At 42.7% G+C, this 21,963-nt stretch overlaps 1 protein-coding gene across 3 annotated transcripts in view; it reads left to right on the top strand.

Moving 5' to 3' along the window:
• Positions 1-21,963, top strand: part of LOC119856417 (aminopeptidase O (putative)) — a 372,700-nt gene that overhangs the window by 51,325 nt on the left and 299,412 nt on the right. Inside the window, exon 1 of one of the 3 annotated variants that reach the window (XM_043515027.1) lies at positions 21,183-21,341. The exons of the other annotated variants lie outside the window; for them this stretch is intronic. The gene's annotated coding sequence lies outside the window, so the exon portion shown is untranslated. Of the gene's footprint in view, positions 1-21,182; positions 21,342-21,963 lie in introns of those variants that run through there. 3 annotated transcript variants of the gene reach the window in all.

Genomic DNA, 21,963 nt, shown 5'->3' with positions numbered 1-21,963 from the left:
ACAATCGTTTCACGCCTTTTTTCCTGAGTTATCTGTGCAGACGCCATACCACGGCAAGCATGGAGCCTGCTCAGCTCACTGTCACCATATGTCTTCTGGGTGCTGGCAGACGCGATACTGCATTGCTACACAGCAGCAACCCATTGCTTGGTAAGGTTGGTCAGGAGCGCCTGGGCAGACATGGGCGCAGGGACTAAAATAGGAGTGACTCAACCAGGTTATTCTCTTTAGTCCTGCCAGCAGTCCTATTGTACCATCTTCTGCCGAGCAGCCGGTTGATGAGGATGGCTAGCAGTCCTACTGGACCGTCTGCTACCAGCCAAAGATGTAAAAGATAGATGGAGTGGATCAAAACAAGAAATACACCAGATTTGTTTTGTATTCATTTGCTCCCTCCTCCCTCCCTGAAATCAACGGCTGACAATCATTTTGGTGAGGTCTGTCAGGGGCACCTTGAAAAGTTTAATGGAGATTCAGTCCTGCCTTAAATACTGAGGGGAGGGATAACTCAGTGGGATGAGCATTGGCCTGCTAAACTCAGGGTTTTGAGTTCAATCCTTGAAGGGGCCATTCTGTGTGACAGTTGTTTTTGTTTCTCCTTGATGTAAAGCCACCTCCTTCGTTGATTTTAATTCCCTGTAAGCTAATCCTGTAAGCCATGTCGTCAGTCGCCCCTCCCTCCGTCAGAGCAATGGCAGACAATCGTTCCGCGCCTTTTTTCTGTGCAGACGCCATACCAAAGCAAGCGTGGAGCCTGCTCAGATCTCTTTGGCAATTAGGAGCACATTAAACACCACGCGCATTATCCAGCAGTATATGCAGCACCAGAACCTGGCAAAGCGAAACCGGGCGAGTAGGCGTCATCAGCGCAGTGACGAGAGTGATGAGGACATGGACACAGATTTCTCTCAAAGCACTGGTCCTGGCAATGCGGGCATCATGGCGCAAATGAGGCAGGTTCATGCGGTGGAACGCCGATTCTGGGCCCGGGAAACAAGCACAGACTGGTGGGACCACATAGTGTTGCAGGTTTGGACGATTCCCAGTGGCTGTGAAACTGTTGCATGCGTAAGGGCACTTTCATGGAACTTTGTCACTTGCTTTTCCCTGCCCTGAGGCGCAAGAATACCAAGATGAGAGCAGCCCTCACAGTTAAGAAGCAAGTGGCAATAGCCCTGTGGAAGCTTGCAATGCCAGACAGCTATCAGTCAGTCGGGAATCAATTTGGAGTGGGCAAATCTACTGTGGGGTCTGCTGTGATGCAAGTAGCCAACGCAATCAAAGTTCTGCTGATATCAAGGGTAGTGACCCTGGGAAATGTGCAGGTCATAGTGGATGGCTTTGCTGCAATGGGATTCCAATGGGATTCCCTGTGGTGGGGCCATAGACGGAACGCATATCCCTATCTTGGCACCGGAGCACCAAGCCGGCGAGTACATACACTGCAAGGGGTACTTTTCAATAGTGCTGCAAGCACTGGTGGATCACAAGGGACGTTTCACCAGCATCAACGTGGGATGGCCGGGAAAAGTACATGATGCTCGCATCTTCAGGAACTCTGGTCTGTTTCAAAAGCTGCAGGAAGGAACTTTCTTCCCAGACCAGAAAATAACCATTGGGGATGTTGAAATGCCTATAGTTATCCTTGGGGACCCAGCCTACCCCTGAATGCCATGGTTCATGAAGCTATACCCAGGCAGCCTGGACAGTAATCAGGAGCTGTTCAACTACTGGCTGAGCAAGTGCAGAATGGTGGTAGAATGAGCATTTGGATGTTTAAAAACATGCTGGCGCAGTTTACTGACTCGATTAGACCTCAGCGAAACCAATATTCCCACTGTTATTACTGCTTGCTGTGATCTCCACAATATCAGAATAAGAGAATAAGGGGGAGACGTTTATCGGGGGGGTGTGAGGTTGAGGCAAATCGCCTGGCCGCTGGTTATGCGCAGCCAGACACCAGGATGGTTAGAGGAGCACAGGAGGGTGCGGTGCGCATCAGAGAAGCTTTGAAAACAAGTTTCATGACTGGTCAGGCTACGGTGTGAAAGTTCTGCTTGTTTCTCCTTGGTGAACCCCCCCCCCTTGGTTCACTCTACTTCCCTGTAAGCTAACCACCCTCCCCTCCTCCCTTTGATCACCGCTTGCAGAGGCAATAAATTGTTGCTTTGTTGCTTCACATTCATGCATTCTTTATTAATTCATCACACAAATAGGGGGATAACTGCCACGTTAGCCTGGAAGGGGTGGTGGAGGAGGGAAGCACCACGAGGAGTGGTGGAGGAGGGAAAGACAAGGCCATACAGCACTTTAAAAGTTTAAAACTTTAAAACTTATCCAATGCCAGCCTTCTGTTGCTTGGGCAATCCTCTGGGGGGGAGTGGCTGGGTGGCCGGAGGCTCCCCCCACCGCGTTCTTGGGCATCTGGGTGAGGAGGCTATGGAACTTGGGGAGGAGGGCGGTTGGTTACACAGGGGCTGTAGCGGCCGTCTGCACTCCAGCTACCTTTCCTGCATCTCAACCATAAGCTGGAGCATATTAGTTTGGTCCTCCAGCAGCCTCAGCATTGAATCCTGCCTCCTCTCATCATGCTGCCGCCACCTTTCAGCTTTAGCCCTCTCCTCAGCCTGCCACCTCTCCCCCAATCATTTTATGCTTTCCTGCACTCTGACATTGTCTGCCTCCACGCATTCGTCTGTGCTCTGTCAGTGTGGGAGGATAGCATGAGCCCAGAGAACATTTCATCGCGAGTGCATTTTTTTCGCCTTCTAATCTTTGCTAGCCTCTAGGAAGGAGAAGATCCTGTGATCCTTGAAACACATGCAGCTGGTGGAGAAAAAAAAAGGGACAATGGTATTTAAAAGGACACATTTTATATAACCATGGGTACACTCTTTCACGGTAAACCTTGCTGTTAACATTACATACATAGCACATGTGCTTTCGTTACAAGGTTGCATTTTGCCTCCCCCCCCCACGACATGGCTAGCCCCTTCCCCCTCCCCGTGGCTAATAGCGGGGAACATTTCTATTCAGCCACAGGCAAACAGCCCAGCAGGAACGGCCACCTCTGAATGTCCCCTTAAGAAAAGCACCCTATTTCAACCAGGTGACCATGAATGATATCACTCTCCTGAGGATAAAACAGAGAGATAAAGAACGGATGTTGTTTGAACGCCAGCAAGCATACACTGCAGTGCTTTGTTCTGCAATGATAACTGACTAGGTGCTACTGGCCTGGCGTGGTAAAGTGCCCTCCATGGTGGATGGAATAAGGCTGTCCTCCCCAGAAACCTTTTGCAAAGGCTTTTGGAGTGCATCCAGGAGAGTTTTGTGGAGATGCCCCTGGAGGATTTCCGCTCCATCCCCGTCATGTGGATGGGTGCAGGGTTAAATCGATTTAACCCTGCTAAATTTGACCTCAACTCCTAGTTTAGACCAGGGCTTAATTTCTAATGAATCACATGTCGGATATAAACAGGAATGATATTTTAATTTATTAAAAAAAACCTTAGTGATAACCACAGTTATATTTCAGGAAAATAAAGGTAATCTGGATTGCAAACTGTTCTGTACAATACCAAGAACAATAGAGACCTGTTCCTGACCTCGTGGCAGCAATGTATTTCAAACAACTAATGATGATGCCAGGAAAGTAGAGGACAAAGCTTGTTTAGAAGGGAAAGCACCATGTTATTTTATTCCTGGTCCAATACCATTAACTCCTATCCGGGATTTGCCTAACTGCCCGTGCTCTGGCCCCACAGTGGTATCCATATTATCACTTGCCATGGAAGTTGAGTTGGTTGCATCCTTAAAATGTGTCCTAAATCTGTCCATTGTCTTACTATATTTGATGCTTTAGATTGTTTGTTCTACTTAGAATTTCTGATGTTGCAAGAAATAATTTCCAATGGAGTCTGAAGATCTTCTGCAGGCATTTATTTTGGAATGAGTGGATCTTCTTATCAGTTTCTATTGTAGATTTCTATGACTGTGCTCCATAAATGGCGATAGACATGATGCCACTGTTAAAAAATTGTATTTTTGTCAGTGACAATCATATTACTTTTACAAATTTTTTCAAATTTATGAAAATTGTTTGATATTTAGCATAGTAATAGTATTTTTTTTGTATACCATAATTTTCCAAAGACCGTTTCTGTGTATGCTGTGAAAAGTCTTCTAGAAATCTATAAAATATATCACAAGAGATGCTTGCCAGTCCATACTTTGTTCTCAGAGATGTTCTGGAACAACAGTATGGTCTGCACATGATCTCTGTTTAAAATTTGCTTGATTCTCTTCAAGCTGAAGGTCTATTTGCTTTTTGATATGTTCTAGCATCGGTGCTGGTACGAGGGGTGCTAGGGATGCTGCACCCTCTGGCTTGAAGTGGCTTCCATCCTATACAAGGTTTACAGTTTGGTTCAATGGCTCTCAGTTCCCCCACTATAAAATTTGTTCCAGCGCCCTTGGTTCCAGAATGATGTTGCACGTGAGTAATGTGATTCCTCCCCAATTATTGCAGTTGGTAAGGTCACCCTTCTTTGGCAATTTTACCATGTGGTTTTTCTTCCATTGGGTTGGGTTCTTTTCTTCATTCCATAGTCTATCCCAAAACACAAGGAAAGTCTGCAGGACTGTTTTGTCACTTGCTTTAAGCATCTGTCGAATAATATTTTCCTCTCCAGAGGCATTCCCATATTTCACTTTACTGATGATTTTTCTGACCTCTTCAATTGTAATATCTTCTAAATCAATATCAAGTTTTAGTAGTAGGTCTTTGTCGCATATTTCTAATAGTTCACATGTGCTTGGTCAGTTTAAAACAGCCTGAAAATGTTCTGCCCATCTTTTCTGTTGTTCTTGTTCTGTATTAAGTCTTTCCATTTGCATCTGTATCAGGGCCTCCAGTGCTATTACTTTTCGACTTATACAAGGTTGTAATGTCACCTTTTTGGCTAGCATCTTCAGCATCTTGACATTTTCTATCTATATATGCCCTTTTATCTCTTCTAGCACCCCTTTTTACCTCTCTAACTGGATCTCTATTTTTGCCACTTGCTTGTCTTTGTGTCTTAGCATTCATGAATTTTTGCTTTACACTTTTTTTTTCTGCAGATGCCTAAGTAACATTGCTAATCCATTCTTCCTTTTTTGATTTTGTTGGTGTTAGAAAGCAGTTTTCCCTCCCATCTTTGGTTTTCTTCAGTTATGTACATTAGAACACTGAACCTGTTCTTCAGTTGAAGCTGAAAAGGGCTTTTTGTATTTGGGTCATTTAATAATGCCTGATGATGCATGGTCTTTGTTTTAACCTTCTTGATCTTCAATTAAGTGATACAAAGGTTCTGATTGCTGCTGACCTCTGCTCCCCTGTATAAATACACACCTGCCAGTGAGCTGGGAAACTTTCTGTAAATGCAGAAATGATCTATCTGATACTCTTTAGTACCATGGGATAGGGGAGAGTTTCATGTTGCTTTATGAATTTCTTTATGAGGAAGCAATATTCCACCCATCAGTAGGTTATTCCCTGCAAATTTCTACTAATCATTCACCATTTTGGTTCATGTCCAAACCATTCTGCATTTGTCTATAACTTTATCCAATCCATCATGTTACTTCCACCTTTGTGTTAAAATCGCCCATGATCACTATATCATTTTTGGGGATCTTGATTAACACATCCTGTAACAAATAATAAAAATCCAGCAAGAGACTCATGCATATTAGGGTTTCTGCAGCTTTCTTCTTCCAGGCTGTATTTTTTGGGGCGGGAGCGGATTTGCAGACTTCTTTTTTTTAATGGAACAGTAGAACTATCACTTGTTCTCTATTTTAATGCACCTTTTCTGGATTTGTGGTAGGATTACAGGAACCAGATAGTAGACCTAAGAATTTCAGTACTCTTGCTCTGGAATATATTGGTGTCTGGATTTTTAAGGTGCAGTAGATGAGGCGAAACAGTTTCTCTTTAAACAGTGGAATTTAGGTGATAGGGATTAAAACTTGGCTGAATCCAGCAAGATGCAAGTGCTAGAGCTGGAGTCTTTTTGTGGCATTGTCATACCAGCACGTAACAGGATCCAGACATTTTTCGGTGCAGTTGGAGCTGTTTCACTTGTTCTTGATTTAGGCAATGCAATGTGTGAGGGGATCCTGCTCTAGGGAGGTGCTGGATCAGGGATTTTGTATCGTTGTACCTACACTTGTTCTCTTTTAGGCATCAGAACTTGGGAGGCGCCAAATATTGGCTGATTGGGGGCTGTACCCAGTCAGAATGGTGTTGGTGCATTAAGAGCGGCTCCACATGTCCTCCATTTACACAGGGGAAGCTGAAGAACTGAGGCAAGAAAGTTGCAGGATCTGGAGGAACCCTCAGCCTGTCCTCCACATGGCTGCCTTCTTGGCAGGTGGGATAAGATGTGCTGCTTTGTGACAATCATGCTCTGAGTGCACTGTTCCTCAAACTGAGGGTCGGAACCCCAGAATGGCTCATGACCCCATTTTAATGGGGTTGCCAGAGCTGGCTTAGATTTGCTGGGGTCCAGGACCAAAGCCCGAGCCCATCTGCCCAGGGCTGAAGCCCAAGCCTCAGGGCTTCATCTCTGGGTAGCTGGGTTCAGGATATAGGCCCTCTGCCTACTGTGAAGGCCCTTGGTCTTTGGCCTTGGCGGCAGAGCTCGAGTGGGCTCCTAATATGGTGGCTTTTATACATGATATATTCGTGAGGCAGAAATCTTTTTTTTTTTTTCCCTAAATTGTCATGTACGACATTTTGGATCAAATGAAATGTGCAATTGCTTCTGTGCTAATTTTAGGCACCTAAAGTCAAAGTATTTTTAATTAAGTTACTGTAAATTCTTTAAAAAGGTGTTGCTGGTTTGTGTATTGTAAATGCCATATGCTTTCCAAAGCAAGATCACTTGGGAGGATTACATTTTTTGTTATTAAAATAGCAGTACATTGGAAACGTCTGTGCTTTTGGATCCTGTTAATTCTTGCTTTATTACTTTCTATTTTGAACTTGGAAAACACACATCCTTTATACTGCTCTGAAAGTATATATGAATACCATCAATTATTATGCTCTGATGAGAGTCTATGGAGAAATAAGAAATACGCTTTGGTTTGGAAGGATTTTGTATAATGTTTGTCTTGCCTTCTATATCGGTTAAGATAGTTAGTTTGTTTAAAAAACAGTGACAAGCATCTCTTCTTGCTTGTACATGTGACTTTAGCTATATCCAAAGTGGATTTGGTTTTCCTATGGCATTTGCCCACACAAAGAAGAGCACATTAGGTCCCCAAAAGTGGGAAACCATTGTTGGCACAGGATATGTCAGTAGCTGCACCAGAAAAAAGTAATAAAAGATTGCCAAGCATGAGGTATTCTTATAATGTACAATACTGACAAATATTTTAGGAGAAATTTACAAAAGCTGTTGAATAATAAAGGCTTAAATATGTATACATATCCTTGTAATTAAAATTTGCATACATTTTAACTCAGATCGTTTTGTTCCGGTGGTGTATAAAAATAATTGTGAATTTCTAGGAAATTGTTATTCTTATCTAGATTAGTGAATAAAAGGCCACATCCTTTTAAAAAGTATTAGTTGTCATTTCTTCCTTTTAATATCTTGATAAAGAAAATGCTTACTAAATAGATCCAGGCAGGTTTTTGGATTTCTTGGTTTCTGAAGTGTAAATTTTTATGGGATAAGAAGCTTTAAAAAACTGGTACCTTGATTTAAGGCAATATACTCCCTTTCTAGTCCACACTGTAGACCTTTACTGCGAATTCTATGTATAAAATGAGTACAGAACTCCCACGGTATTACTGGAATCTGTGTGTAATATGAGTTTGGAAAATGCAGCAGAGATCCCTAGTGTAATTTGAGGAGATTTTGCCCTTGGATTGGTTGTTGGTGATTTCTCATCATAACTGGTGATTTCTCTATCTATAGTTCAAAGACCTGTTTCTAAGTTATCCTGTGTGTTCCTTTGGCTTCACTATTCCTCATTTTAGAGCTTTTTTACAATAATTAGAATGGATAAGCCAACCACAGGGTTAGCCACACAAACTCCATTAATGTCAGTGGGAGTTGTGTCTAAATCCCCAATAGGCTTTGAAAATCTCAACCATATAGTTCACGAAACATGTTAATGAATTAACTTAGAATCATAAAAACATCCATACAGACACTCTGTTTTCCTCTAATCATACTAGATACCAACATCTAGAGATCTACTTGGATATGAACTGTTATAAGTTTCAGTGGGTCAGGGTAGCTACCAAGTAGAAAATGTTATTAAAGGCTGCTTTATTCACTAAAACTCCCACAATATTTTCATTATAGTCACTTTTTTGGGGAGGGTGGGATATTACAATTTAATGTCATAGCAATGAAATATACATTGAAACTAAAGACTGTTTAAAAATTAACAATTTCAGACTAAATCTGAATAGTTCAAGCATCTTGCTGATCTAGGTACTTATGAAGCCCTTATCACTATGGAATCTGAATTAATTTCTGTAACTGAAATGTAGTGGCCTAAAAGTAGGAAGTACTTGTATGTATTATACACCAGTGGTTTTCAAACTTATTTTCTGGGGACCCAGTTGAAGAAAATTGTTGATGCCCCTGACCCAACAGAGCTGGGGATAAGGGGTTTGGGCTGTGGGAGGCGCTCAGGGCTGGGACAGAGGCTTGGGGTACAGGGTTGAGGGCTGTGGGGTGGGACTGGGAATGAGAGGTTCAGAGTGTGGGAGGGGGCTCTGAGCTGGGGAAGGGGGTTGGGGTGTGCGAGGGGATCAGGGCCCTGGGTTGGGGGGTGCAGGCTCTGGGGTGGGGTCAGGGATGAGTGGTTTGGGGTGCAGGAAGGGGTTCTGGGTTAGGGGGGCTGAGGGCTAGAGTGTGGGGGGGATCAGGACTCTGGACTAGGGTGCAGGCCCTGGGGTGGAGCTGGGGATGAGGGGTTTGGGATACAGGAAGGGGTTCTGGGTTTTGGGGGAGGGCTCAGGGCTGCGGCAGGGGATTGAGGCACGGGTTTCGGGCACAGACTTGCCTCCAGTGGCTCCCAGTCAGCAGCACAGCCGGGGTGCAGAGGGAGGCTTCCTGCCTGTCCTGGCACCGTGGACCGTGCTGCGCCCTGGAAGGTCCGGTTCTTAGGCAGAGGCACGCAAGTGACTTCACGTGACTCTCACCCACAGGCACCGCCCTTCCCCCCCAGTTCCCATTGGCCGGGCTGGTGCTCAGGGTGGGGGCAGCGCACGGAGTCCTGTGGCCTCCCTGCGTAGAAGCTGGATCCACTGCTGGCCACTTCTGGGGCACAGCATGGTGTCGGAAAAGGTAGGCACTAGTTTGCCTTAGCTGGGCAGCACCGCTAATGGGACTTTTAACTTTCTGGTCGGCGGTGCTGACCAGAGCAATGCCTTACATGCCACGACCCAGTACTGGGTCCACAGTTTGAAAAACAGTTATACACTATAATGGTTCAAATCCTAATTGCTTTAGTAAGTTTATGCATTTGAAATGTGGCATTAATTGCAAGACTAATGACCAAAATTGGGTTTAAAGATTAAGATTCTGTGATCTTGGTAAAACATTAGGGTAGATTCCTTCCCCACCCCCTTAAGAAGGTAGCCTTCCTTGTCGGTAATTATGTACACAAGTGATTTTTCAAAAATTTAGAAACAAGAATATCGAAGGACATAAGAATATCGAAGGAAAGGAAGTGTTTCTGTGTTTGCCTTCCCTGATCCTCCCCCCAACCACAGCACTTGAAGCAGCAGTACATTCTTGCCTCTGTTGCTCCTGCACTGTATGAAGATGATCCCAACATACACCCCTGTAACTTCATGTATATATCTTTTCACCAGAGCCATAAAAGAGAGCAGCTAATGATTTTTTGCCCCTTTCATGAGGCTTTGAGCTGATGGTGTGGGCCAGCTGGTCCATCAACAAAAGTCTTTCAGTAGCATTTTTTTCTCCCCAAAGGATTTCAACAATAAAACAAGAGTGAACCACTTGTAACAAAGGAAACAAAAAGGTTTTATTAGCTCAGATTACAACCCAAGCTTTTGTATGGCAGAGGAGCTCTGCCTCCTCAGAAATCTCTTGTCTAATAGGGAGCTCTTTTTTAGTGGGGGAGGGTGGGAGAGAGTGATTATAGCAACCTCTATTATGAAGGCTACATGAGTTTCTCTTCTTAACCCATGCTCTCAGATGCTTAATATGTTCTAAAACTACTTTTGGGGCTGTGATTTTACAGACTTGGTTTATTTTCCCCATGTGAATTACTCTTTCTAAATTTCAGAGGGGTAGCCGTGTTAGTCTGTATCAGCAAAAACAATGAGGAGTCCTTGTGAAACCTTAGAGACTAACAAATTTATTTGTGCATAAGCTTTCGTGGGCTAAAACCCACTTCATCAGATGCGTGGAGTGAAAAATACAGTAAGCAGTATAAATATTACAGCACATGAGAAGCCTTACCAAGTGGGGGGTCAGTGCTAACAAGGCTAGTGCAATCAAGGTGGATGTCGCCCATTTCCAACAGTTGACAAGGTGTATCAGGAGAGGTGTATTACTTTTTGTAGTGACCCATCCGCTCCCAGTCTTTATTCAGGCCTAATTTGATGGTGTCCAGTTTGCAAATTAATTCCAGTTCTGCAGTTTCTTGTTGAAGTCTCTTTCTGAAGTTTTTTTGTTGAAGAATCTTCAAGAAATCTTGCCCCCAGCCTTGGCATCCTTACCCCTGTCTGTGCCTCCCCCTGGGAGCCCAGCTTCTGGCCCTGGCTCCAGGGTGGGGGCAGGAAGGGCAACTGTGGGGATCACTGCATTAAAGGAACACTTAACATTCTAAAACTACTACTGTTATGGAACTTTGTATTCCAGGACTATAGTGTTAGTCCCAGAGGAGCAGCTAATGAAGGCTAAGACATATATCTACAAGCACCTACACAGGTTTGTTTGAACTAACTATTTGAAACAACAAATACATACTGCATACATAGACCACCCATATACAATTTAAATACTTACAACACCTTTTTCATTTTATGTTTAAATGTTGTTAAAATTCACTGAGGCACAAAGAGCGACTATTGCTTCGAGGTTAGACAAGTAACTGAGAGTCAAGGCACTTGGTTTCAGTTATTGGTTCTGTTGTTGACTTTCTGTATGATCTTCAGCAAGTTGCTTCATCTCTCTGTGCCTCACTTTTTCAGTGTTCTAATACTTTTCAGCAGTGGTTCTCAAACATGGACTAAGAATAGTTCCAAGTGTTCCACAGGCTGCTTCTGTGAGAACTTCAGGGTGTGATGTTTCTGGGAGCTGTATCTGAGCTCTAAATTCTGTGGATTTCCAAAAGGCTTTTTGACCAATAAAACTTAAATTCAAACGTAAAACAATCACCACATTTTTGCACCCACAAGAAGACTGCTTTAAAATTGCAGAATGACAGAGCCATGTAGTTGCAAGCAATTTGCAATAAGGGGAAATTTGGCAATGATAAATGTAAGGTTTCTACATCCAGGGAAAGGAAATAACCAATCAAGGTACAAAATGAGTGGGAGGGGATATAACAAAGCAGTCATAGCCATCACACTAAAGCCAGTTTAATTTTCATTTTGTCTCTCTAATACTGTCCATTTTCATGAAGTGAATGCTATTGTTGTCAGAAGGGAAGGCATTGAATTGGACTTCAGTGAGGAAGTGGTGGACTACAAGAGCATGTCTGTCTTAAGAGTTTTCTACAATAAGAAAATATTTCAGCTCTATTGCTTTAGAATACCTACCTCATAGCCATCGGTGTGGCTTAATTAGGAATTCTAGGGCTTCTGTTTTTACACATTTTCAGTATTTACTTTTGGCTATATTATTGCCTTTTAATATCCTAGAATTGCTTTTATTTGAATTGTACGTGTGCAGAGATAAGCAAAAAAAAAGTTGTTTAGAAATTAAATAAACCAAAAGATAAAAATGTGCTAATTTTTTTTACAAAAAATTTTCACTAATAACTTGCCCCCTGTCTTACACTCTGCATACCCAAATAAAACCACTTACAACTTACTTTGTGCATGCCCAAAAAGTGAACCACAGAGAACGTGAAATGAAAGCGATATAGACTAATTTATAGCAAATAGTGAGAATTGGATCTGGGTTCTGTTGAAAATCTGGTTTGTTTGTATTGTTGTAGCATCTAGGAGCTTACAATCTAAGTAGGATTTTTAAATAAACCTTACCACTTTCTGGTTTCTTGCTTGTTTTCCCTCTTCCCAGTGTTTGCCTATTAAATTCAAATTTTGGAAAATTACGTTGTGATGATCAAGTGTTTTCTGTTTAGCTAGAAACCAGGCATGAAATTCTGGCTCACTTGATATTAATGCCAAAACTCCCACTGAATTCATGGGGCCAGAATTTCACTTCAGGTTTCTGATAATTGATGACTAGCAAATGCTTGGAGCTGCTCTTATGAAGATTGGTATAAAAACATAATGCCATTATAAATTATTTGTCCTCTGTTTATACAGTGCATCAGTGCCTTCTCTGTAATTAGGACACAGGATCATCTAAATGCTCAGGCTTTTGCTCTTATTACCAGCCCACAGAATATCTTTATACAGCATGCTTAATATCATCTTCACATATGTACTCTCTGTATATACATATTGTTTACACAAGTGTAGTTTATTTTATGTCACTGTAAAATTTGGGCTGTTACAGGAAATAACAAAGATAAAGCAAAACATTTTAACTTTACTACATAATTCTCTATGGGTGTCCAATGTACAAAACATCCCTGAAGTCAATGGAGCCCTGACTGTTTACATAAGCAGAAAATTTGGCCCTGTTCCTGAAATGTTATTTACACATATCTAAGACCTATGAACTAAGTACTACAGAGAAAAATCATCTGTGTTCAGGCAGACTCTCAGGATACCTAGAACTGTACAATGCACATAGGTACAATAACACAATACATTTCTTGCCTGAGTCTTTCCATTCTTGTATCTGGAAATTCTACAGGCACTTTAGGAAAATCTAGCCTCCATCTGTTAGTGATCAAGGCCCTTCTTAACACGTGAAAAAGTATTCAGAGAAACTGGGATCTTCTAGGAACTTAGGTTATCAGAACCTTGTGGTGAGGAGGAAAATCTACCATGAATGCGTGCCATATTGTGGCCAATACCTGAGAAACCATTCCCCCACGCAGCTAACATCTCCAAATACTGACTGGTCTCAAACTTCCCATTGCTGAGCAATTTAACTGATAAGCTTGCTGAAGCTTGACTCCAACTCCACCTATATACAGTTAATGTTCTGGACTCCTCCCATTTAAGCTCCAGGCCAGTACATGGAAAGGAATTGGTGCTGTTGGTATTGGATGATCATCTCATGACTGGACAAGAGCCAGATACTCCTACTTATATTGCTAGACCTCTCTGCTGTATTTGATATTATCAAATCTGGAATTCTGTTGTCAGTTTTCAGAGTTGTCTAGTGGTTAGCAGAACTATGCTGATGTGGCTTCATTCATTCCTCTCAGACTTCACCTAGAGAGTCATGATGGACACCTTCTCCTCCATCTCCAAAGGTATTACTGTGGAATCCTACTAGGATAAATGCCCTTCCCCATTTTTCTTGTCTGCATGCTCTCTCTCTCTCTCTCTCTGTCTCTGAAGCACCCAAGGCATGTTGAGACAATATGGACCGAAATGCCAGCAATATGCCGATGGCATTCAGCTCTGTATCACTTTCATATCAAACGCAAAGAGCATCACCCCGCACCTGTCTGATAGCAGCAGGTGGTTGAAGAGAAGTTGATAGACGCTGAATACCTAAACAAGTGTGGTGGTGATGGTGGGGAAAGGAAAGCATTTTAAAGAACTCACCCTGTTTTAACAATGAGGGTATCTGCCCTCAGATTACCAAGGAAGTCCATAGCCTTGCTTCTAGGTAACTTAATCACATAAGTAAAAAACACCCTTTTTCATCTATGGCTGGAAAGAGGACACGACCACTTCCTGTCAGAGCTGAACATAATCTCAGTGATCCACAGTATGTGACCTTGAGAGTTGATTGTTGTAATTCTCTGAACATCAGGGTCTGACCAAAAATCTGCAAAAAACCTACCTTTGGTTCAGAATGTAGTAGCCTGTCTCTGTGTAAAACAAACTACCATGAGCACATCACCCCAGTGCTCTGTCTTCACCATCTCCCAGTTTAATACTGGGTCAAGTTTAAAGTTTCAGTTCTGCCCATCAGAATCCCAGGGTTGTCTCAAGTTACTTAAGGGACCACTTCACTCGGTGGGATCATGACTTTCAATGGCATCCACATTCCCCTGGAAAAATGGAACTGTCTTTGAGAGAGAGTCATGCACAGAAAACAGTGCATTCTCCATGATTGCCCCATGTAGCTGAAACTAACCCATGGAAGATATCAGGATGACTCTGAATCTCATCATCTTCAGAACAAAATATAGAACCTATTTCTTTGACCTGACTTCCCAAAATAGCACTATATTTAAAAAAACCCAAAGACCCAGAAACGCATACATACCAAATAAACTAAAGCCAGTCGTTGAAAGGAAGATGGAGACTGTGATGAGGGGGATGGAGAAGGGGAGGAGAGGGAATTTGGATGTGCACACTTTATAATTTTTGGAAGGTGCTCAAACCAGTTGCCTCAGTCATGGGGAGGGGCAAAACAAAAGTAATACACATTCACCTTATTTACTTAGTCTTATAAGAGGAACTATATTAAAATTCATATTCATATTAAGATCATATGCAGAAATATAAGATTTTTGAGATGTGTGATCATATATGTCAATCTCAATTAACAGAAACATCTTAACCTGAATCCCCACATTTTTATTTGCTGCATTGAAACATGTGACTGCCTTGAATCTGAGATTTCATGTCCTAAAATAATAATTGTTGTAAAAATGATTTAAATGGATTTAATTTTCATTCAAATGAACTTTACTCGTACTTTAATTAAGTTTTATTGATGCAGTGCTTTGGTTCCTCCTAACCTTGCTGTATGTAATAACTAATTACATAGGTAGAAATACATTAATAAATCCTCTAATTAAATGTTACCTTTTGTTTGTGTGCACTGAACTACAATGTTATTTTTATTATTGTAGGATTTTCTATGGTGTTTATCACCGTAGTATCTGAGAATTTCACAGGCATTAATACATTCATCTTAATGTCCCTGTCCCTATCATTCTTACATTATAGGTGGAGAATTGAGGCACAGAGATTAAGATACTTGCCAAAAGTCTGTGGTAGAGTCAGGAACAAAACCCAAATTATGCGAGTCCCAGTGTAGTGCATTAATCATAAAATCAGTATTGCCACAATAGCATATAGAACTTTTTGTCTTTCATGCTTGTATTTGCAGTCAGGCTTCAAGCCAAGGCATTTTACAGAGAAAGTAGTCATGGCTCTGGTAGCTCTCCTACAGTTTATAAACAAGGCCCATCCTCCATACTCATCCTGCTGGATGTGTCTGTGGCATTTGTTACCAATATTGACTAAATACTCTTGTTCTAGCTCTAAGATTCTGTTTATTTTTAAATAGAAGGCACTTGGTATTATGGTAATCGGGGCCATATGTGTATCTAGTTAAGCAGATCAAACTAGGATGGGGTAAAATGTTGAAGCCAAATTGGCAAAGTACTGAGCCAGATTTGCATTGGAATCTAATAGTGTAGGTCCCTACACTTGTGCAAAGGTGCATTTATTTCATTGTGACTCTGCATGGGCTCAGGAGTCTGTGCTAGTGGATTCCATGCATGTTAGAGTTCTAAAAGAGCTAAATATACATATAGGTTGTATAAGTGGGTAACTAAAATGCTGTGGAGCATGATAACTGTTTGCGACTATGTGAAGCATGTGATAACCGAGGAGGGTACAAGAGGCTGTAACTACCAGTAATGGAATTAAATGAATGAAAAATAAGGAAAACTTCTCCCATGTGGAAATACTTGCAGGAGGGAGTTCAGAAAAGGAAATTCAGTGAGGATTTCCTAAATGTTCTCTGAGCATGGGGTTAGATGTAGTTACACCCAGTGTGAAATGAGCTGTCGTTCCATCCTCCAAGCTCTTTGTAATTACTTGGATCCTCCTAAGGAAAAGGCCTTGTGTGTTAACTTTGGGTTCCGTGGCATGGTAAAAGGTCTGTGCTAAAGGGGATCATGAGACATGCAATCAGGGCTTCCACTTGCTCTAGCTGTCCCCCAAACACCCCTTGGTCATGGGAGATGGCCATGGAAAAGGTAATACAGCCCAATGCTATGTTACCTTGTTTTCTGGGCGGAAGTGTGGGGGGCAATTTAGTCCCTTCTTGGCCTTCCCCTTTCCCTTGGGATACCAATCAAATAGACAGGTTTCAGAGTAGCAGCCGTGTTAGTCTGTATTCGCAAAAAGAAAAGGAGTACCCGTGGCACCTTAGAGACTAACAAATTTATTAGAGCATAAGCTTTCGTGAGCTGTAGCTCACGAAAGCTTATGCTCTAATAAATTTGTTAGTCTCTAAGGTGCCACGGGTACTCCTTTTCTTTCAATCAAATAGAGAGAATACTCCATGGGCTCCCACAAAAGAGGGAAGGAGTAATAGAGGAATCTGATCCTGACTGCTATTTTGCACAGACAGTGGGAGATCCACATACAAATCTCTCTTAGATGTATATAAGGCTGTGAAACAATATCCCAAGGGTTTCCTCAATACTTTGGATATTTAAAAGAAACTAGACAAATGTTATAGAGAACATACCTACATTGGCAGAGAATGGGCTAGGTGTCCTCATGATTCCCCACCTTCTTTAATTTCTAATCCCCAAAATATTTTATGTCTTAGTTCAATTTTTTAAAAGACTGAGGGTAAGTCTACAGTATAAAATTATTTAGAAATTATTGTATTCGAATTTTCAGAACCGATTTTATACATTCGGTCTTGTATGTCCTCACTAAAGCATCTGAATTCGGCGGAGTGTGTCCACAATACAGAGGCTAGCATCGAATGTCGGAGCGGTGCACTGTGGATAGCTATCTCGCAGTCCCCACCACCCATTGGAATTCTGTTTTAAGCTCCCAGTGCATAATGGGGAAAAAACATTCTCTGGGTGTGTGTCATCAGTCACTCCTCCCTCTGTGAAAGCTATGGCGGACAATCATTTCGCGCCTTTTTGATGTGCAGACGCCATACAGCTTTCAGGAGACAGTGCAGTATGGTGCACCGCTTCTCTCCTGGTACTATGAATCCACCTCGCATTTCCTCTCATCTTTCTATGTAATCTCTATAAGTATCTACTCTTTCTCTTCTTCATTGACCGCTTCCGCTGCCAACTGTGCTCGGCCATTGTGAACCGAGCAGCACAGCTTCCGCCGCCAACTCTGCTCTTCCGCTCTTGCCACACTACAGAGCTTCTCCATGTTGTCTGTCCTGGGCTCCTGCCTCCGTGAAAGCTAAAGAAGACAATAATTTCCCACCTTTTTTCGGCTATCGTGAACCGAACAGCACCTCTTCCACTGCCACTCTACTTTCCTGCATTTCGCGCCCTTTTTCCAGGATTACCTGTGCATGATGACAGCATGATTACGATAGTGATGAGGACATGGACACAGACATTCCTAGAAGCACGGCATGTGGCGATTGGGAGATCATGGTGGTGTTGGGCCAGGTTCATGCCGTGGAACGCCGATTCTGGGCTTGGGAAACAAGCCCAGACTGGTGGGACTGCATAGTGTTGCAGGTATGGGATGATTCCCAGTGAATCTTTCATATGCGAAACTTTCATATGCATAGGGCCACTTTCATGGAACTTTGTGACTTGCTATCCCGTGCCCTGAAGCGCAAAGACACCAGAATGAGAGCAGCCCTCGCACTTAAGAAGCAAGTGGCCAGAGCGCTGTGGAAGCTTGCAACGCCCGACAGCTACCAGTCAGTCGGGAATCAGTTTGGAGTGGGCAGATCTACTGTGGGGGCTGCTGTGCTACAAGTAGTCAACACAATCATTGACCAGCTGCTATCAAGGGTAGTGACTTTGGGAAATGTGCAGATCATTGTGGATGGCTTTAATGCACTGAGGTTTCCTAATTGCGGCGGGGCGATAAACGGAACACATATCCCTATCTTGGCCCCGGAAGACCGGGGCGGCCAGTACATAAACCACAAGGGGTACTTTTCCATGGTGCTGCAAGCATTGGTGGATCACAAGGGATGTTTCACCGATATCAACATGGGATGGCCGGGAAAGGTGCATGACGCTCGCATCTTCAGGAACTCAGGTCTATTTGAACGGTCGCAAGAAGGGACTGACTTCCCGGACCAGAAAATTACTGGTGGGGATGTTGAAATGCCTATAGTCATCCTCAGGGACCCAGCCTACCCCTCAATGCTATGGCTCATAAAACTGTACACAGGCATCCTGGACAGTAGTAAGGAGCAATTCAACTTCGCTGAGCAAGTGCAGAATGGTGGTAGAATGTGCTTTTGGACGTTTGAAAGCGTGCTGGCTCAGTTTACTGACTCAATTAGATCTCAGGACAACCAATATTCCAATTGTGATTGCTGCTTGTTGTGAGCTCCACAATATCTGTGAGAGTAATGGGGAGATGTTTATGGTGGGGTGGGAGGTTGAGGCAACTCGCCTTGTGGCCAGTTTCGCACAGCCAGACAACAGCGCAATTAGACGAGAGCAGCAGGGCGTGCTGCGTTTCAGAGAAGTTTTGAAAGCCAGTTTCATGACTGGCCAGGGTACGGTGTGACATTTGTGTTTGTTTCTCTTGAAGTTACCCACCACCCTATAGATGAAAGGAAATAAAGTTACAGTTGTTTAAAAAACGTTCTTTATTATTTGTTGCACAACACATTGAGAGAAATCAGAAGGTAGACGGGAGTGGGGGAGAGGGGAGGGAAGGAGAAGTCCAGAAACCAAATCAAAATTTCGGATATGCCAGCTTTCTGCTGCTTGTGCAATCCTCTGGGGTTGAGTGTGTGGGTCCCCGTAGCTTCCGTGTCCTTGGGCATCTGGGTGAGGAGGCTATGGAACTTGGGGAGGAGGGAGGGCGATTATACAGGGGCTGCAGCGGCAGTCTGTGGTCTTGTTGCCTTTCCTGCATTGGATCCACCATACAGTGGAGCATGTCAGTTTGCTCCTCCATGAGCTTGACCATAGCATTCTGCTTACTCTCATTGCATGCGTCCCTCCTGTCTTCATGTTCATTTAATGCTTTACGGGACTCGGCAATTGTTTGCCTCCATGCATTCAGCTGGGCCCTATCAGTCCGGGAGGACTGCATGAGCTTGGCGAACATGTTGTCCCAAGTTCGTTTTTTCCGCCTTCTAATCTGGACTAGCCTCTGGGACGGAGTAGATGGGGCTGCGTTGAAACATTTGCACCTGCGGGAGCAGAAAAAGGGAAGGTAGTATTTTAAAAGATACATTTCAGAGAACAAAGAGGACACTCTTTCTCAGTGAAATTCATAGTACACAGCACATAGGCAATTCATAGTACACAGCACATCTTCTTTCTGTACAAGGTCGCATTTTGCCTCTTATACTGAAGTGCCTGCCACTTTGGTGTGAGTAAGCCATCACACACATCTGGGCAACAGAATTCAGCTTGCAGGCAGCCACGGTAAGCCCTAGGGGCACGCAGGGTTCTGCTTCTTCCGCATTCATTTCAATGCTTTCAAACTGCTGGGCCCCCTTTCCCATAACAAACAATGCCTGGTGGGTTTGCCATATAAAAGGACCCACCATGTGGCTCCGATCAGGTTCTCTCTCACCAGAAGTGCCTTCTCCAGGGTCATGGAGCCTGCCTTGGGAGTGGGGGGAGGCTATTGGCTCCAGCATGAAGACTAATTCCTGGCTAGGGGGGAGAACGGATTCCCCACTTGCATCTGTGCACTGTCGTCCTCCTCCTCCTCCTCCTCCAATAACTCATCCTCCTTGCTCCGTGCAACTCTCCCCTTGCAGGTGTCCACGGACAGTGGTGGGGTAGTAGTGGCATCACCCCCCATTATTGCATGCAGCTCATGGTAGAAGTGGCATGTATGAGGCTGTGACCCAGAGCACCCGTTCACTTCCTTGGCTTTTTGGTATGCTTGCCTGAGCTCCTTGATTTTTGTATGACACTGCTCTGTGTCTCTGGAGTAGCCTCTTTCCGACACAGCACTGGAGACTTTAGCGTACTTATTCACATTTCTTTTTTTGGAATGTACTTCTGCCATAACAGGTTTGTCTCCACAACATGCGATGAGATCCAGTACCTCCCGTTCGGACCATGCTGGAGCTCGTCTGCAAATTCGGGACTGCGTGGTCTCTTGTGATGGTGGACTCTGCATGGTCGCCTGTGATGGTGGACTGTGCTGATGGTCTCCTGTGCTGATGGTGACCAAACAGGAAATGAAATTTAAAAGTTCCTGGGGCTTTTACAGCCTGCCTGGTTAGTGCATCAGAGTTGAGAGTGTTGTCCAGAGCAGTCACAAGGGAGCCTTCCGGGATAGCTCCCAGAGGCCAATAACGTCGAATTGCGTCCACAGTACCTGTAACCTGGAACTGTGATCTTGATTTTAGCATTACTCCACTTGCCGGGTGGAGTACAGAAATTGGATTAAAGAGCCCTTTAAATAAAAAAAAAAACAGTTTGGTCATGTGGACGGAATCAGTTTTATTTCGAATTAACTCGTCTAATTCCGAAATAACCACGTACTGTAGACCAGGCCTGAGTAATAGAGATGTAAAGTAGTAATCTTTGATATGAAAACAAAGCCAACCACCAAATATATTTTGACAAATAAACCTAGAATGTAAACAGAAAATCAAAGCTCATCCTGAGCAAGTCTGCCCTAGAGAAGCTGCACTAGGAGTTTGAGCCAAGGTTTTCAATTTCTTGTCTCTAAGGTTTCTTACTATATATTCAATAAATGGACAGAAATAGAACGTGCTAGAAAATATTCAGTTACAACAAAGAAAACATCAGTGAGCTAAATTATTTTGTACAATCTGAATGTTGTCTCAATCACTGTGTTGCAAAAACAAAGTATGTATTGGTTTAAAACTTTCATGAAGAACATTTGTCTTTTATTGCTACAGATGTTGATGCATTTTATGTTTTTCTTCCTTGTATTGATTGGTATTTGCATATTTTCCAGTGAGAAGACCTTTTGTTTGCCATAAGAAGGCTATTATCCAGAATGTTAATGGGTTTCCAGCTATTAAGATGTAATGATATATCTTGAGTATCTAACTATACATTTGAAAAATCTCTATGAGCAATCTCAGAGGAATACTTAGAATGCACTCCTGGTAAATTGGCTCATTTTCTTGTAATTTACTAGAAGTGCTGATATGAAAGCAGTTGTAATATAGAAAGTACATTAATCCCTGGAGTTGCATTGTATATATTAAATTATTACTCTCAAAGTATAAAATATATGAGGCCATTTAGCCTTCTTTCGTACTTGTAACTTAAAATCACAATAGAAAAATAATCGCTGTCATTTAAGCCAAGAAATTAGAAATGATATGTTTTAGTATCTTTAAAAACAAGATATGCTATAATAAAGTAAGTTTGATCTTGCATAAAAATTTATCTTTTTCAAAGAGTTGCCAGTGAAAAGAAAGTGTCATTAAGGAGGCTGTATCGTTAAAGCTCATTTCCTTTAGTTAACAAACTAATATTTTGAGAAATCTGTTCACTTGGACATCTTCTATGATTGTCATATAGATTAGACTGCCTGCTGTTCTAGCTGCCAAATCCTGAAATCTTTTCTTGAGCAATATGCTCACTACCTCAGTATAAACAAAGGAATTCAATATTTGACCATAGAAATTCTAATAACTACAGCACAGTTATTTTTATTAACTTCTAGATGCATCCATTTCAGAACACTTGTTTAAAATGTTCTTTGATTGTTTTCCTTTCTAC

This window comes from Dermochelys coriacea, chromosome 5 (assembly GCF_009764565.3).
Source record: "Dermochelys coriacea isolate rDerCor1 chromosome 5, rDerCor1.pri.v4, whole genome shotgun sequence".
NCBI classification, from domain to species: Eukaryota; Metazoa; Chordata; order Testudines; family Dermochelyidae; genus Dermochelys; species Dermochelys coriacea.
The sequence above is the reverse complement of the archived record's forward strand: the minus strand, read 5'-3'. Positions and strand labels throughout refer to the sequence as shown.